Raw genomic sequence first — 20,157 nt, 5'->3', positions numbered from 1 at the left:
GTGATGCCTATGACATGATATAGTCTCGACTCAATAAATTCACTGTAACTCTTCCACTTGCTGAAGCGATTAAATAATCGGTCCAAATTTCTTATAGGTAGGATCTTACTGTATTAGCAAGTTACAGAGCATACGTTTAAACATATCAGGTGATGAGTGTTATGTATGCATTGCAATATATATGAAATGTTGTGTGTGCGATGCGGTGTGGGATGCAACGCCTATAACGAGGTGTTGTATCGGCTTGATAAATTGGCCTTGAGTCTCTCACTCGCGGAAGCATAAACTAATCAACTAAAGTTTTTTATGAGCAAGATCTAATTATATTGACAAGCTGCAGAGCATAACTCGAGACAATTAAGTGCATAATGCTATATGATGAAATTCATGTACATGAGATGAGTGTGGGGTTGAGAAGGGAATGAGTATTGTACAATGTTAATATACGAAGTACACGATGCTGATTGAAAGTTCGACGGATGGACGAAAGAGTCGCAAAGATTAGGTTGAATTGCTAGGATTAGGGTTTTAGTGGCTTAGGGGGCTAGGGATTTGGCCGAACTAGGGTAACTTGGGTTAGACTCCTTCCTATCACTCTCACTTCTCTTTGATGAAGGGATGAATGCGCATCTCCTGGATTTTCAAGATCTCCTGGAATGCCTTAAGAATTTTCTGATGCTTCAAGTGTGAAGGAGAACGAGTTATTTATAGTCCCCAAACTCGATTTTTTGACAATTTTGGAGAAGTCCAGTGTCTATAATGGCTTAGAAGGCTAGGAGTCAAGATTCCCCTGTTTTATGATCTGGATGGCTGGGTCGATTACTAAAAGTGTGATTTTAAGCATAAAGGGAGGGGTATAGAGGGCTTTGCATGTCTCCACATGATTGCATTTCGCACTAGGGAGAACTCCACATGCGTTGGAGACCCCTACCAAGGCAGGGGGTTTGCCACGTGGCCAGCGATGCCTAGGGCGCCGCCTAAGCTACATGTCTCCCCCCGTTTTGGCAGGGGGTCTCCCACAAGCGTGTGGGAGCTCCGGTCCCCTGGGTGCTAGGTTGCTGCCTCTTCAGATTTTCTTTAGGGGGCTTTAGACTTAGGCTTAGGTTCGGTTTGACCCTGTGTCAGTTTTGAACTTATCTTAACTAGGTGAGTTGACTCGGTGGGTCGACTCAGTGAATTGACTTGGTGAGTCGGCTTTGTGAGTCGAGTTCTAGGATTTTTGATTTTAGGCCCCTAGGGTTTAAGCATTTAGGGTTAGGGTTTAGGTTTAAGGCTTAGGGTTTCATATATTGTGTTAAACTCCCAAACCTTCCAGTATTGATATTGAATGAAGCGTGGAATTTGGAAGGGAACAAATGAGATCACAATTTCTCTTAGGGCTGACACTCTTTTAACGACTCATATTTGTTACGAAGAAATGAAATTGCACAAGGTTAAAAAATTATACTTTAATTAATACATACACTAGTTTTGTGGAAAAAAAATAAATAAATCATTACTTGCAATGGAAATATGTAGCCGTAGATGCTGTAGATTTTCCCTATCCTACATGATGCCTTGGCTGCTCCTATGACCCCTTAAGTCATTGTCTTGAATGTTAGACTATCCAAAGGATACTTGTGGAACTCCTCTAAAGAGTCAACCAAGTCAATTTATTCTGACTTGAAGAAATACTTGGTGTTCACCTGCCTAATGAACCACTCTACGCATATTAATAAGCCAACATTTACCACATCTTCATGCCTATTAGTGTCAACAATTCCATCAAAAACCTTTGCTATATGTTTCTTTAATATGAGATATTGTTTCTTTAAGTACTTTTCTCTTATGGGCTTCTTACTAGTCTTTATTTTGAGAATAGAAAGGTTTCCAGTCTTAAGTCCTATTATAAGGACAAAGTCCATCTCAGTAAACTTCAAAAGTTTTCACTGTATCTTGAATACAAGTTCACCAAGATCACGTCCGTGTCTTAAAAAAAGACTGTGCACTAGGGTTCCTAAATATCTAAATGATAAAATGTCCAACAAGAATGAAAATTAGGAATATCCAAAAGATCTAACCTCGTTGTATTCTTCTCTAAACCAATCTTCACTTTATCAAGCCACCATGTTGGTGAACATTTGGCGAATAGGTTTGGGATGATATTGCTTACCTTCATGGAAGTCTCTTTAATTTCTAACAAAAAGAATGAAATGCAAAATATATCACAAATAGTTGACAAGATAGTTCGTAAGTTCACAATTCACAGTTCACAAGTAAATAGGTCATAGTAGAATCATATCTTGTGTAAATAGATCACAAATAAATATGACATAGAACCATTAAAAAATTAGTTCAACTAAACAGGTACTCAGTAAATATTTACCGAGTATAGAAGAAAAGAATGTTAAGAGTATTTTGTTGAATGCATAGTTCACAAGACACAATAATCCAATGATAGTTCATAAAACACTTCAACTGACTAAGTACTTGGTGAATACAAAAATGTTTGATTTGATCGAGAAATTGACCAAAATTACAAGGTACTCGATGAATACAGAGATGCTTGATTTGACACAGAACTGACCAAAATTACACGGTACTCGGTGAAGATTCACCGAGTACAGAGATGTTTCATTGAGAACTCGGTCAAAATTACAAAGTACTTGATGAACATTCACCACGAACAGAGATATTTGACCGAGATCTCGATTAAAATTATAAGGTACTCAATAAATTTTCATTGAGTATAGAGATGTTTGATCGAGAACTCGGTCAAAATTATAAAGTACTTGGTGAACATTCACTAAGTATGTTCATCAAGTACAGAGATATTTGACTGAGAACTCAATCAAAATTACAATGTACTCATTGAATTTTCACTAAGTACAAAGATGTTTAACCGAGTACTTGGCCAAAATTACAAGTACCCAATGAATTTTCACCATGTATAGAGGAATTAACCGAGTTCACAAGACAGTTCACAAATTGACATTCACAATTCGAAGACCGAGTACTCGATGAATGTTAATCGAGTGAAGATCAAGTTCTCAGAAAGAACTATAACCCATTCACAATTCAAAAAAACCTCCATTCGAAACCAACCATTCACCATTTGAAGTCTTCCATTCAAAAAAATCAACTATCCACCAAACCCTCATCACCATTCAACATTCAAAATCACCATTCCGATTCACCATTTGAAATTCACATTCCAACACATCATTTAGCATTTGAAATTACCATTCAACCGTTCGAAAAAAATAATCATACATGTGCATGGCTTCTTATGAGCCATATTCTCCCTCTTTTCCTCTTCAAAACTCTTCAAAACCTTTTGTCAGAGTTGGGGATGAAATCGGTGGAGTGGGGGCGGCGTTGGGGATGATATGCAGTGTAAGGGCAGTATTAGAGACCAGCAGAGTGGGGACTATCGAGCTTGAGGGTATTTTTGTTCCCAAAAAATACATATATTTATATGAAATTTAAGAGTGGAAAGTATAGTATTATAATTTTACTTTGGCTGACGGGGTAAAGGTGAAGTCTACCGTCCGGCACAGAGTTATACCTGTGCCTAGGGCTTTGTGGGGCCCACAGAGATGACCGTGACGAATCCAATCCGTCCATCTGTTTTGAAAGACCACAATAGCATAGGCCTAGAAAAATTAGGCAGATCCAGAATTCATGCGGGCTATGCCACACCAAACATTGGGGATTGAACGCCTGGCATGACAGAAGTTTTGTGCCACGATGATATTTGTTTCTACAAATTATCTGAGTGGTAATAACCCTTTGGACGGTTTGGATGGCATACAAAAACATTGTCAGATCCCGGGAGGTTTCAACGGTGGACCACCTGAGTTTTTCACTTACCTGACTTTCATGAACCTGTACTCTTGTGGTCTCTCAAAACAGATGGATGGAGTGGATTCGTCACGGGCATATCTGTGGACCCCACACAGCCCCGGGCACCGGTATATCTATGTGCCCGGGGTCACAGGCAATCTCCTTCGAAATGTGCGTACCAACACCCAAACCAATAGATACACTGCCTGCACACGTGCCACACATTAACTCAACTCAAACATCATAGAGTATTGCGTGTTCTTAAGTCACAGTGCCAAAATAAAATGATTTAAACCATTCTAGCATTTGATTCAAGAGAATTTGTTTATTGAAATTAAATAGGACCATTGGATTATTGCAATTTTAACCGTCCAATAAATATCTACCTATCTGATAGCCAAGTGATCTAATGATCTTCAATTTCATTTTCTAATACAAGTATATAAAAAAAATGATCCATAATTTGGGTAGTTTATTCTGAATTAATTTATTACAAGTAGTTAATTTTAAATTATTTTCTAAGTGCCTGTGTATCATCCATTGCATTCTTCCAGAGTATTCAGTGCTTTTCTCTATTCACTTTTCCCTTGGTATGATCACATGCCCTTGATAGTCGGACATTCGAGCAGTGTGGGGCCCATTGTGATGTTTGAGTACCATCAAATCCGTCCATTGTATTTTCCACCTCATTCTAAGCGTATCCCCCAAAATTCCTCCGGATCCATATCGGTAACATCAGGGAGGGTGATCCCCACCATAGAAAATTTCCGATGAAATGTACCGTCTACCAGATTTTTATGTTCCATCCAATCCATTCACCAGGTGTATCCCATAATAATTAATGGTCAAAAAAAAATTATACCATGGAAAAGGATAAGTGGGCCACACCTCCTTTGATTCCCTCGTTTTTCCACTGCTGGGAATTACTTGATACTCTGGCAGCATATGAAACTTCCTACGTAGGCACTTAGATATAGTCCACTTGGCATATAAGAACTAAAATCTATTCGTCTAGATTCTGTAATTTTTAAAATTTTTTATTTGTAAGTTACAGCCCAAAAATTAAATGGGTTGAAATATCCTAGCCTATGATGCAGGTACACGTATTTGTTGAAATAAGACCATTGAATAGTGTCCTTTTTTACCATTCCATACATGTTAGTCAATCTCTGATGGCCAGTTAATCAAATAAGTGTAATTTTTTGTTCGCTATACATCTAAATTGTTACACATCATTTAAATTGTTTACTTCTAATTATTTGTAAGTCAAATATGTAATTTTAAGTATTTTTAAGTACCCGTGTATCATTCATCACACTGCCAGAGTATCAAAAGTTCTCTCTTTGACTTTCAGGCAAAGGGACGGTGATCATTACAGGAATGATTACGTGGGTTGGACGCATGGTTGTTATCAAAGGTGTCAGCCGTGTGGGGCCCACACTCAATGTGTATGGGTCCAAACCGTTCACCAGGTGAGATGCCTTATAGTCACCGTAAATTCCAGAAATCATAGCAATCAAAAACTCAAGTGGGACTCACCACAAGGATCAATCTACAATCAAACCCACGTCACTTATATTTACTTCTTGGGGCCCACCTAAACTTTAGAATGTTTATTTGAAGTTCTTAAGCTCTGCCTCCTTGTTTCCTAGTGTTAGGGCCCATACAGTTTTCCAATTACAAGGTAAATTGCTATAAATGAAATAATGATTTATTACTCCTATAATTATGTGGCGACATTACTTACATATGAATGTAATAATAATTATATTATATTCTTTATTTAATCCCTCATGATAATTTTATAACCTATTTGATTTTTCGAATTCTTATGAAATGTAATGCAAATAAGCCATTTTTATCATTTGCAGGTGCTTGTTTAAGTAAGAATTGTGGCTTATAAATCATGAGTCAAATATACTCGTAAATGAAGTTTACAAGTGTTTCATTTACAAGTGTATTTGACTCTTAATTACAAGTGCATTTGAAGTTTGTAAGGACCTCCACATTTCCTAGTGTTAGGGCTAGTATGGTTTTCCAATTACAAGGTAAATTGCTATAAATGAATAATGATAATTAGATGGTGACGTCACTTACATTTGAATGTAATGATAATTTTGTTACATGGTTTATTTCACCAAGAAGTTTAAGTAAAAATGATAATTTTGTAGCTTGTATGATTTTCCAATTTCTTATGAAATGCAAGGCGAATGAGCAATCGATATTATTTGCAAGTGCTTGTTTAAGTAAGAATTGTAGCTCATAAATCAAGCGTCAATACACTTATAAATGAAGTAAAATAAAATAGAATCATTAATATAATTTTGTATTCTAAAACTATCATTATCACAATAATTTCAGAGTAAAACAAACAAGATAACAAAATCATCAATATAGTCAAGTGCATGTGACTTGACGTGGCCATACAATTACATGTAAATAATCATCACCCATTTACAATCATTTACAGCTATAATTGGAAAACTAAATTACCCCATGTGATACTATAATTTTCTTGATCTACTTCCTTTATAATTATAATTTGCTTTATCTATTTTCTTTACAACTATATTCAACTTTTAATTTACGAGGTATAATTCATGTTTAAACAACAACTTGAAAATGACAATGCTAACTTAATTGGCATTTCATGGTAAATTGAAAAACCAAACCAAACATTAAAAAAATAAGTAAGTAAACTTTAATAAATATATTTTCATATTATAAAAATATCATTTTAATGAGTTTTGAGTAAAACAAACAATGTAACAAAATCATCAATTACCGTAGAATATAAGTGATGTCATCGCACAGTCATAAGGGTAAATAATCATTAGGCATGGACAATATATGTTGTAATTGAAAAATCAAACAAGCCTTTAAATTCAAATCCCTTCTATGTCTATTTATCAAATGCCTAAAAATTAACAAATTTCTAAAATTCTCTTAAAATCTACCTAGGTGCCAAGTCCGCAGGTTGCTCATATTCCTTTGGCTTAGGAAAGGTTTTTTTTTTTTTTCCCTTTTTTCATAAGAGAGTATTTGGTTAAATCAACAAAAATCCCATTCCATTTTTCGCACTTTTACAACTTTTTAAATCCTTTTTCATATCAGGCTGTATTCATGTTTGCTTTTGGTTTAGCAATGCCCTGAGTGTTTTTCTATTGCAAAAGGAAAAGAAAAGAAAATTACTTTTTTTTTTTCTGCTGCTCATGCCTTAATAGAAATAAACGTACGCAAGCTTACCATGTCTTTTTTTTTTTTTTTTGAATGACAGAATTCCTTTCATCGATGGGTCACTATCTAGACTCAGGAATTGCTCCATATGGTGGTGCACTTATAAGTGCATTTGTCGTGTAAAGCTGATTGATCCCTTAGATGCACTTGCACCACTACATAATATTTCAGCCAGTGAATGCATTCAAGGAGATTGATGAATATTTAATGCATCCGACGGATGAAAACCGTCGTAATCACAAGGAGTGGTGCAAGCTCCTGTAGGTGATCAATTTTCTTTGTCACGACACTCAGAAAAATAAAGAAACAGGCACTGAGCTTTCCTTCAGTTGGTGGGGAAAACCAACTTGGGGTCAGGCCTCAATGATATCATTGAGTATTAGTCATAGACCCAGGTGCCATAGCAATGATTCCATGAGTTAAAATCCTAACTTAATACTCCTAGAAAAAGCAGCCGTGCATGTGTATATTCAGCGGTCTTCCTTATAGCTTGAGTACTTTTTTAGATGCCCATGTAAGAAAGCATTAGAGCCTTTTTGATTGAAGCGTAAAAATGACATTTTCTCATTTTAATTCATTCCAGCCATCTATAACATTTCTTTAATATATATTGATAACTAACCATCGCTATCTGATCTAATGTATAATTGGGAAATATTCACGTAAAGTTGCTTGTGGTAGGATTGTGTAGTGTGGGGCCCACCATGATGTGTGTGGACATCCACCCATTCATCTGATGTGCCATCTTATGATGGGCCATAAATGCAAAAGTCAGGCCAATTCATGACTTAAGTGGGCCCAATATCACAACGAAACAATTGAGAGTGGATGCATACTTTTAATTGCGTGTGGGGCCCACCGTGATGTAGTTCAAACATTTGACCCGTCCAATCTCTTTGTGTGTCCTGAATAGGATTTCCACCAAATTTAAGGCCATATAGATTAGGCCCACATGACATTTTAGAGGTTTTAGGACAGTGTTGGCACACCTAATGATGATTTTTTATTTTTTATTTTTCAATTTTTACTCCATGTATCTTCAGGTATGGCCCACAATTTTAATGGCTGAGATGTTCCACAATAGTGACCCGTTAGCAGAACGGAACAAAATTGGACATTTCTCTTACTAGACATAGTGCATATATTAAAATTTGTAATTATCCATTGATCTATGGCAAGATTTGAGTATAGGTGTATGGCCCACCTAATGAGTGCATTTTTCTAATTTTCACTCCAGATTTTCATGGAATGGCACACCATTTGTGATTATCCGTTGATCTTCATCTAGGGCATTTTTTAAGTGTAGGAGATTAGGTGAGTCCGGGGTAACAGATTAGTGGGTGAGTTTCTAACCATGGGCCCCACAGATTTTACTATAACGTACTGACTACGCTATACTCAAGTCCGCAATCCACGCTCAGAAGTTTTGGACCGGGGAAGATTTCAAAGGTAGAGATTTTCCTTCCCACATTTTCCTCTCCTGTAGCTCACTTGAGTTTTGGATCAGCCTCCTATTATAGCCAATATTCTACGTGAGCTGTCAAAACGTATGGACGGGTGGATTTCTCACAAACATCACAGTGGATCCCACATTTCCAACTGCAGGAATTCAAGGGTTGTAGGCAATCCGCGCCCGGGAATATCGGGCATGATCCAAAGGAGTGTAAGGACCTGGGAAAGTCTCAATGTTGAACATTCTCTTCCCTACCGTTTCCTGTGGTGCAGTCACTGATGTTTTGGATACTTGTGCCCAATGGACGGAGTGGATGTCGCACGTACATCACAATGATCCCATGGGGACTCTGTCCTGACATGGGCTCTGTGGGGCCCATCACAACGTATGGGTTTTATCCACGCCGTCTATCCATTTTTTCATATCATCTAATGTATATGTCGAAAAAAAAATATGCCAATTGAAGTCTCAAGTGGACCACACTACAGGAAGCAGCGGTGATAATGATGCCAACCGTTGAAATCTTCCTAAGGTCCACCATGATGTTTATTTGCCATTTAACCTATTCATAAGGTCCATAAAGCTGGATGAAGGGAAAACACAAATATCAGCTTGACCAAAACTTCTACGCGGCCTCTCAAAAAGTTTTTAATAGTGGGCATTCAATCGCTACTTTATGGTCTGCTTGAACTTTAGTTTTGAGCTCATGACCTAAAATCATATAACAATATAGACTGGTGAGGTGGATTAAACTCATACATCATAGTGGCCCCCACATAGCTCTACTGAGACCAAGTCCGTCCAGGACAAGGCAGGATGAAATCCGTTTCTCCCGTGGCACTTGTATGAAACCCACGTCCGGAAATTAAGGGCTGAAATGATGTTTTTTGGCAATCTGTTGGAAAGGTAGGTGGCTGTTTTTGGTTGCAACGTCCAGCTGATGTGACCTTCGGTGGCTCGGTTAATGGTATTGGGTGCATTGATAAAGACAATACATAGCCTTTCAAGTGCGCTACCCAACTGTAAATTTCATCTTTTACCTAAGGATGTGGCTGTCACCAACACATACCATGATTTTTTACATGACTGATATTTCCAGGCTGAATCAAGAAGGATATGTATTATGTTTTTAAAAGGTGTATTAAAATGAAAATAATAGACCTTATCAAAAGATAGAATAAAGGTGAGGAAAGGTCATAGTACGTGTTTCATATGTATCACCACATATGCCAAAAATGTCATATGTAGGATACCCATGTTCATGTACTACACATGTGCCATTATAATTCTTTAAGCCCCCAACTCATGTACTAGGTGTGTTAATGTGTACATACGCCATAAGTGATACATGTGCTACCATCCATCTTAACCTCCCCAAACATGTACTACATGTGCTACTTCCGTGTTAGTACTCTTTTCTAAAGTGCTTGACAAACAATAAACTAAATAGCTTGTCTAAGACAAAGTATAACTTACCTAAATAATCAAATCCAAAATGATGAGGGTTCGTTTAGATAGCACTCAATAAGTAACTTTTTAATTTATATTAAGTTAATAAGCTACTTTTTAACTTGAGTTAGTTTGATAAGCACCTTTGTAAAAGTAGCTTATATGATGAAAGTTACTTGTTCCTGTAAACTTATACAAAATATACTTTTATATTCTTTGACTGATAATTATATTATTTACCAAATGTACTTATTTACTAAATGAGCAGGAACCAAAATGAGTTACTTGAGGCATAAGTAGCATATGTAAAATAACTTATAATTCGAACACCCCTTTTGAGTCCAATGACCCCACAAATGTTTCAAGCATGAGCTGACTCTAGGGAACAAGCAACTTCATGCCAGTGACTCAATGAGTCATGAACCATACAGGGCCATGTGCAGTGCCTTCCATCCCTTCATGGCCCATGCATGGTTTGGTGATCTAGTCATTGCTGATGAGTCCCAAAACAAACAGGAGATGAGTCGAACATCCCCAAATCAGAAAACCATGACCAACTTGTAAATGGATGATTGAAAAAAATATTTAAGCGATCCACATATGGAAAATAAGGGCCGGTATTTAGATACATATAAGGGAGCATCATCCATTTTATCCAGGGACCATTTGATCAATGATGCCTAATTCACTGAATTGAAAGAGTTCCATCATTGTATTTTTACTATTAATATTCCTTGGACGTTTTCTACAGCATGTAGAATTATGCGAATGGAATCTAGTTGAAGACCAATAATTAAGGCCTTGGTGCATGAACAAAGTAAAGAAATTTCTTTCAAATGGTGTGCTGATGGGAGGATTCTGTGCATATGATGTGAGGCCCATGATTTGGCGTTCCGAACCTGCTCCCGAGATCTTTTAGCTTGTAAGATTACAAAGGTTTGCTAGAAGAGTCTGAATGTATTGCAATCATAGTTCAAAAATTCATTAACTCAGCTCAACTCGGTTCTAAATTATAATATGGTATCCAACCTGTGAATCATTTAAATCCCACTATGAAGATGGGATGCCCTGAAAATCAAGTTTATACCTAGGTGGACCGCATGACAAAAACAATTGATATCCACCCAATAACTTCACATGGTGGCTATGTGATGGTTACATCAACCTTATTTTTGGGGCATCCCACTTTCTTGGTAGGTGAAGTTGGATTCTATTCATGTGAACCGTATTTGGCCAACAAGGAGTTGTAGAAAAATCTTTTTCTAATAAGTTAATAATCGCAGTTCAATTTGATAGTGAGAGGAATAAAAATTCCACCGAATATGAATCTCATGGGCACCCAAACGTACCTTAAAATCCATGACAAGAGGCATATGAAAGATAGAGAAAGGTTATCTCAACAGTGCCATAAGGTGGCTTTCAAAAGACTTGTCTCCTCAGTGGCTAGCATTGCTCTATAGACGTTTAAGTGATGAAGTATGGCCTCCTTATCTGTTGGGAGGATTTTGGCATTTGCATTGATGCCATCCTACTCTAACTTGCCATTGTATTTTGATATGTGGTCGAGAATTTTATGATCGTGTGATTGCGTTGGAGCGTGTGTACTTGTTTAAGAGAAGAAGTACGGCCTCTTCCTTATCTGTTGGGAGAATTTTGTCATTTGCATTGATGCCATTCAACTCTAACTTTCTGTTTTATTTGATACACTGGTGGAGAATTTTACGATCATGCGCTCGCGTTGGACAAGTGTACTTGTTTAAGATATGAAGTATGACCTCTTCCTAATCTGTTGGGAGGATTTTACCATTTGCATTGATGTCATTCTACTCTAACTTGCTATATACTTTGATATACGGTAGAGAATTTCAGGATCCTGTGCTTGCATTGGACAATTACATTTGTTGAGGCCCATGGTTTCATGACCTAGATAGATGTTCCGATGGACCATCTGAGTTTTATGGACTGTGGCTATCTTTTTATTAGCTATTTATCCGCAGGTAGGTTCGTCAATGGGTACCCAAGCCCACAATTACCCAATGGACCAACCAAATTGAATGGGTCCAGGTCTTTTTCTTTTCTCTTTTTTTTTTTTTTTTGAAAAAAAAAACCCATCAAGGGATTGGATCAAGTTTGAGGTCTCACCTTTTAAGACCCACTTAAATTTGGGTCTAGTCAAGTTCAGGCCAGGTCCATCAAGTTGGACCTGGTTAAAATCAGATTAGGTTGGATCCAATTCATTTTTATAGTAATATTATATATTAAATGTATATTAACTATTCTAACAATATAATAAAGTTTTCTAAGCTACATGCAATTACCAAAACCTATATACCACAAATTTTTAAGAGTGGCATTGTGTGAGAGTTCTGATATATCCAACCAAAAGGACTAATCATGTGACTGTTCTTATTTTACCCAAAACCAACTAGAAACCTAGACCTAAAAAAGACCAAATGGGCACCTGCAGATACCCAAACTCTTTGGATTGAGGTCCAAGTCTTTAAAATCCTGACTTGAACTGGAAAGGACCTGGACCCAGAAAGACTAGAACTGGTTTAGCTTGAGTACAGGTAATAGAGTACCCGACTCATTGATAGTCCGATACTAACCAAGGACTGAGATTGTTCCACTTGGGAGATTTTGGTCCGCTGTCCATTTGTTAGGGCCATAGAATCAAATCGCAGTTCTTGGATGAGGTCTGCCTTTTAATCAATGGAGTACGGGTGTGGTGGACACTAGAAAGAAAATTAACAATCACTCACACTCAAATGGGCAAAGTTACACCCAGATCCATAGCTCAACTGGCAGACTGAGTGGAGATACCTCGTTTCAACACTTGAGGTCTTGGTATCGATCCCTAGCGGGGGTGGCTAACATGGAGTGTGTGTACTGACATGGTTGTGTACTAACAAGCTAACCCAAAAAATAAAAATAAAAATGGGCAAAGTTCATTTATTAGAAGGGGTGGAAGAGTCCTGTCAAGATACTTTTTGGTTAGTGGCTATTTAGTTGTAAAGCCTATCTTAGATCATCACACACGTGCCATGTGCATGGCACGTGAGATGGGAGACATAAAATACCCTCGTCTCTTCCTACAAGCAAAAAAGATAAATACGTTCAAACGCCCTCATCTTTTACTATGTTATAACCAAAAATTAAAAAACGCTCAATTTTTTCAATATATATATATATATATATATATATTCGCTTCTATATGAATTTTAAATTCAAGATTTCAAATCCATGCTCCCAAACCAGTCTTCAGGGACCACTGCTGGCCCATCTGAGATTGTGACTACTGGGTTGGATGGACTAACCATCCAGTCTGACAATGACAAATGGTATGGATATTACACCACTCAGGCAATCTACCCGTTCAATTAATTTGATGCACCAACTCCAACAAATGCTTTTTTTTTTCTTAAAAAAAAAAAACATGGTTAGAACCATTTCAGCAGTAAAATCAGGACGGATTTCATACAACAGTCCATCAATTTAAAGGGCCTACAGGATGGAATTTGGGGATCATTTCAAGATCAGTCAAGAGCCATAAATCTTATGCGAGACTCAGAGACTCGTATTTTGAGGGTCGCTTTTCCGAATGAAGCCAAATCTCCCTTCTTTCCTCATAATATAAGGAAAAAACAGGAAAAAAAAAAAAAAGAAATAAAGAAAGAAAGAAAGAAAAGCAAACATAGGGAAATTTTAGACAAATGATGCCTAAGCTAATTTTAGGCTACAATTTAATTAATGCGTGACATAAAAATACAATAAATATCAATTAGTTGTATTTAAATGCTGATTTGGGATCTGATTATTTTTATTAAAATATTTTACTAAATTAATAAATTCATGAGAAACTTACATCATCTCTAGAGGTTTCAATAATCTAGATACATGACTTTGAGACTGAAAATAAAGAATAGTGCAAAAAGAGAAAAATAAAAAAGTTCTTAGGTAGGCTGAGTAGCACAAGATTGGCCCTAATGACTAGCCCAAGCTCACCCAAGACTCAAGTGACTCATTTGGGTCAGCCTAAGTCTACCCCACCCTGCAAGGCTTGTCAACTTGACCTCTCCGAGTTCGACTTAGGGCAGAAATGGTGACCTGGGTGGCCGGATGAGCCCAATTCACCTTTTGATTAGTCTTGGTCCTATTAGTTCGGCTTGTGGGAAGGCTTGGGCCTGACAATATATGGCTTAACCAATTTTTGGCTTAGGCTTTAACAATAGCCCAAACCGATCTAACTTCATATATATGCTACAAATATGCTATTCTAATCCTTAATTAGGTAACCTATGAATCTTGAATGCATATTGCAAATTTTGTTCCTCTAGATATCTTATTCTTAGGGCCTATTAGGGAGCACAGGTTTGGAATCCCCTGGATTTGGAGTCCCCCATACTTGAAGCCTCATGGATTTGAAATCCTCCTATTGTATTCGGCATATTGGAATCAAAATCCCCTATAATCCAAAAGTAGTTATGTATAGTATATCTATGAGGATTTGAATTTAATTACTAAATCAATTTTAATATCTATAATTAGTGTACCTATGTGACGCAAGTGAGGATGTGAGGTCGAGCACCGTCTTCCTCAAGAGGATAACTATTCCGAATCCACGGAACTTCTCTGAACTCCTCACAGAGACTTCTCAAATCTACGAGGAAGAAAAGTAGAAAATAGAAACAAATTCTAATAAATTCGAAATTGATTAATGAATTCATAAAAACAAGTTCATAACCCTTTAAATAGGGGTACCAAACAATGTGAAAGAAATTAGAATCAAACTACAACTAAAACTCCTAGAATTCACGACTTACTATAAATAGTAAACTTACTATTTATAAATGGTCGTGATGTCTACTAGTGCGCAAGGTTTTCGGCCAAAAATAGTAAGTGTCTTATTTGGCTTCACCAAACTGCTCTCCTAATTATTCTAAGCTCTTTTCACGTTGGGCGCACTCTTAAAGCCCGACGGATGAAGAGTTATAATCAAACTAAAACTTACTATTTATAGTAAAAACGAAATTAAAACAATGAAACGACTGTCGATTCAGGGATTTTTTGCAATTCCGGGTTGCGCAACCCGACATAGCGGGGTTGGTTGGCTAAAGTAGCTCGTTCTACCCAAAATCATATATTTTACGTCAGAAAATTCATTTCGGATTGCGAGATATGCCCAATCTAAGGTCTGACGGTCCGGATCACTTCTGTCGTCGACCGGGTCTATTCTGATCCATCTTGGCCATGAAACTGTCTGCGACCCGCTCTACATTACTATGTAATGTTTGACACAATGGTTGTACTAAGCCAGTTAAATATATAATTTGCCTGAAAATGATGAAATTCCAAGTCTTCGATGCGCCACAACCATAAGATCACATTTGAGTGACTAACCAACTATTTTTAACTGTTGATTTACATGGATAATGTTTAGATGGCACATACCATGGTATTCAAGTAATTATAGTGATGCAATTGGAAATCTAATTGTTTTGGGATATCATCAATGGGTCATGTGTACATAGATTAAGTCCAGTAACACACATGTTACATGTGCAACTCTTGAAAGGATTTTAGAAGGAGATTTCAAAACCCTTCTATAAGGGAATTTAAAAACCGTAGTTACTTTATAGTGCCAAACATACCAGAGGATTTGAAATCCCCTCGGATCCTTCAAACCCCTCCAAATCCATTATGCCAAATGATCCCTTAGTGCATTTGTAGACGACTTGATCAACAGTTAGACTAAAAACATTTGAGTGAGAAATATAGCTTTTAATGATTTTTAAGTTGGACAGTTGGGGCGGGCCTTGGCCCTCTTTTTTTTGGCTCGGTCTCAGGCTTTCCGTGCTAGACTCATGCCCGGCTGGACCCGGGACCTTAAATGTCAGGCTAGACTCAGCCTTAGACAGGCCCGGTCCTTTGCCGACCTTATTATGAGCTGAGTTTGAGTCCACTCGGACTAGTGCTATTGGACTCGGACGAGTCTTCAATCATGGTTAGATGGCAAAAACATCCTCTTCCGGGTGGGATGGAGCCTTCTAGAAAAGACATACTATGATCAGTTGAAGGGTCTAATCAGTGATGAAAAATGATGTACCCACTTGGCTGCAAGGACGAATGATCTGTCCTGCATCCAACGGTCCTAATCATGGTTAATTGTCCGAATGGGGCCTGGCTTCGAAGTGGGTGGGATCAGGATCATGGGACCACATACACTTATATCTATGCACTATATATCCATGCTCTCCGTCCATTTTAAAAACTCATTTCAATACGTGGTCCCAAAAATGAAGCAGATCCAAATACCAGATGAACTATTATTTCGAACATTATTAAAAACTTCCTGTAGGTTGCAAAAGTTTTAGATTAAGCTTATATTTGTGTGGTCTATTCATTCAGGTCTCTATAACCTATAAAAATTTTAGGGACCCATGAAGTTTTTATTGATAAGGATTCAATCATGACTGTTTCATGTGGCATATATGGTCCACCTAAGATCTGGATCTACTTCATTTTTGGGATCATGCTCTAAAATGAGTTCTCAAAATAGAAGATAGGTATGGATTTAAGGCACATACATCACGCTGGGCCCACAGTTAGGGATCCTCCAACTCCGGTGGATCCACCAACCGTTCCGGTCTGAATGTGGCGTCGGTCTGACAACTTATCCATCCATATATAAACAGCCACCAAACCTACGGTTAAAATAAAGCATCCAGCAACCCGGATTCAACGGTAACGTGATATTTGGACCAGATTGGGCACTACCGCTGCGTGCATTGACATTGGATTAGCAACTACGGAAGCGGATTGGCTGGTGGACCGCAAAGCACTGATACGGCTGTTGTATTGACGTCACCAAGTTCTGTGGGTCCCATTAAGAGTTGTATGTTATATCCAAACTGTCTGTCCATTTGGCGAGCTAGTCTTAAGGTTTGAACCAAAAATTAAGATAGATCCAAAGATTAAGTGGACCACACTGCAAAAGGCAGTATGTCTACCATTGAAACCCTTTTGGGGATCACATAAGTTTTGGATTAATATGATATTTGTTTTTCCTCTTCGACCACGTCTGTGTGATCTTATGAACAGATTGAATGAAAAATAAATATTACGGCAGGCCTATGCATGTGTTTAACAGTAAGAATCATTGTCTCCGTGCTATTTGTGGTGTGGTCTACTTGAATTTTGGAAATGACTCATTTTTAAGCTCATGCTCTAAAATGATCTCACCAAATGGATGAAGGGTGTATGTATCATAAATACATCATGGTGGGACTCATGTAACTTTGATCTCCTTTGAATAGTTTGTACAGCTCAGAGCTTTAGTGCACATCATCATGTGATGACGTACCCACAGCAGCTAGGTGGTGGTGTTTGGTACACCAGCCAACAGCTCTTGGACACTAGCTTAGTGTCACACCTGTTTGTGTAGGCATCTCAGGTACAAGCAAGCATAGCCTGATGGGATTTGATGCTTTCAAAGATGAGGACCAGTCCAAATGACTTTTCTATTTGTTATGGCAGTATATTATCCAATCAAAGCCTGTCATCCAATTAAATCTTATCACATGACGTCAAGTCAAATCAAATTCTATCATCCAATTAAATCTCATTACATGATGTGCAATCAAATTCCATCACATGATGCTTCTATTAGAATAAGCTAGACTAGTACCTAATATATGCCCACAGCTTTCAAACATGATTTGCATTGGAAGTACATTAGCCACCCTTATATTTGCCCATTTTGATATATTTATTTTATATCCAAATCATTCGTCTGATTTTTAAAATTATTTTAATATATGAGCCTAAATATAAAGAAGGTCCAAAACGCAAGTAGACTATACTACAAGAGACCATGGTTATTGAACACCTTACTATTAAAAACTCCCTAATACACCCAGATCCAGAGCTCAAGTGGTAGACTAAGTGAAAGATACCTCATTTCAACATTGAGGTCTTCATTTCGATTGCCTGATGGGGATGGCTAACAACGAAGTGTGAACTGACAGGAGTGTACTAACAAGCTAACAATGAAGCGTGAACTGACAGTGAGTGGTGACAATGAGTGTACTAACAAGCTAACAATGAAGTGTGAACTGACAGTAAGTGGTCCCCCCCAACCAATATATATATATATATATATATATATATATAAAAGACAAATGTTACCTTGATCTAAAACGTTTGTAGCCCATTAATAATCAAACGCCACTATTTTCATATAATATGGTTCACTTGATAATTGATTTTATATATATATATATATTTGGGCTCATGCCCCAAGCTGTTTTGGCAAGGCAGTTGAAGGGACATGAATGTTGAATACATACCTCAAGGTGGCCCCATAGTAAAGTGCCATGCCATCTTGGCAAAGGCTGGAGGCGCACCTAATGGGCCCTCCTTTGTTTAGGCCTCTCTCCAGCAGGAGCAGATTAGATGTTACCCCTGTAACACATTAGTGGGTGTGTACTCTAACTGTGCGGGGCTCACCTTGATGTATATATTGTATATCTGTGCCATTTATCTGTTTTTTTCATCTGATTTTAGGATGTGATCCAAAACCTTAAGAAGATTCAAATCTCAGGCGGACTATACCAATAAAAGCAGTAATGAAAAACCATTAAAAACTTTTTTAAGGGCCATAAAAGTTTTGAATCAAGCCTAATTTTGTACCTTACCTTCTTCTTAACATTATCAACATGTTAGATTACAAATAAACATTAAGAATACCTTACAAGGGACCCTTTAGAAATTTTAATGGTAGGGCACTCCATCACTACTGTTTCAAATGGTATGGTCCACCTGATATTTGGATTTGCATAATTTTTGGAACCCGTCCTAAACAGATATATGATCACTTTTCGGGCCAGGCTCTCAGGCCGGGCTTTCAGCCTGCTGCGTCCAAGAGGCTCAGCTCTTGGGCCTGACAGTGTTGGGCTAGACTAGGTCTGGCCCCGCCTTTTCCAGCCTAAACTGAAAACCTGATCCATTGCTACCCGAATTTTACCTGGCTAAAAAAGGAATGCATTTGTGCGACACATATGCACCTTTCATGTGGGGGGACCCAAATTAGGCTACATGCGCTCTTTTATTAGTCATATTTGTCGCAATTTCCTGGAGCCCTTGCAACCCTAATTTATGTGCCACTGTGATGTGGTCCATCAGTTTTGCCCATGAGCCTAAAAAATGAGGCAGATCTCAAACTCACACCATAGGAAACAATGGAGACGGTAACACTTATGGATTTAGTGAGGCAGAGACAGCAACTTAGTGGGTGAGGTTAGGGGTGCACATGTAACCGGTAAACTAGACTGAAACCAACTAAACCACACGGTTTGGTCCGGTTCTGTAGTGCACTGGTCTCGTTTCAGTATTGAAAATCAAAGAACCGATAAGTTTAGTTTGGTTCTTGGTTTGGGGTTATGTAGATCCAAATCGAGTCGTGGAACTAACCTTGGAACTGAACTTGGAGCTGAAACTAGAACCAAACTAGGAACCGGACCATCCCAAGAAATGAATGTTAAAACTTAAAACAAAAAAAAAAAAAAAAACCATAATCTTTTGATTTTCTTTGTGCTGCCCCTGCTGCCCCATTCCACTCTCATCTCTCTCTCTCTCTCCCAATTGGGCTAGATTATAAAAAGCCCATAATGTATAACGGATCCGGAGCCCAACTAGTTTTGATAGTCTGGTTTCGGTTCGGTTCTAGGGTGCAAACGGTTTGGTTTCAGTTCCAATTTCTCGTAACCGTCGGGAACGATTTAGTTCTGTTTTCACCCCAGAACTGGTTTCATCCTGGAACTGGAACGAACCAACCCCTGTGCACCCCTACGTGAGGCTTGACCATGGGGCCACTCTGATATTTGTGTTGTATATCCACTCCATCCATCTGTTTTAGCAGATCATTTCTAAGCGTGGTCCCAAAACTGAGGCAGATCCAAATCTCAGGTGGATCACACAGTAGGGATTGAATTTCCACCGTTAAACACTTCTTGTGGGCCACAAAGTTTTGGATCAAGCTGCGATTTGTGTTTTCCTTCATCCAGCTCTGCGCAACCTTATCAACAGGTTGGATGGAAAATAAATATTACAGTAGCCCAGGGATGCACCACTGTTTTTTTATGGTGTGGTCGACCTAAGATTTGGATCTGCCTCATTTTTGAGAATATGCCCTA

The sequence above is a fragment of the Magnolia sinica genome, chromosome 13 (assembly GCF_029962835.1).
Source record: "Magnolia sinica isolate HGM2019 chromosome 13, MsV1, whole genome shotgun sequence".
Classification (NCBI taxonomy): Eukaryota; Viridiplantae; Streptophyta; class Magnoliopsida; order Magnoliales; family Magnoliaceae; genus Magnolia; species Magnolia sinica.
The sequence above is the reverse complement of the archived record's forward strand: the minus strand, read 5'-3'. Positions refer to the sequence as shown.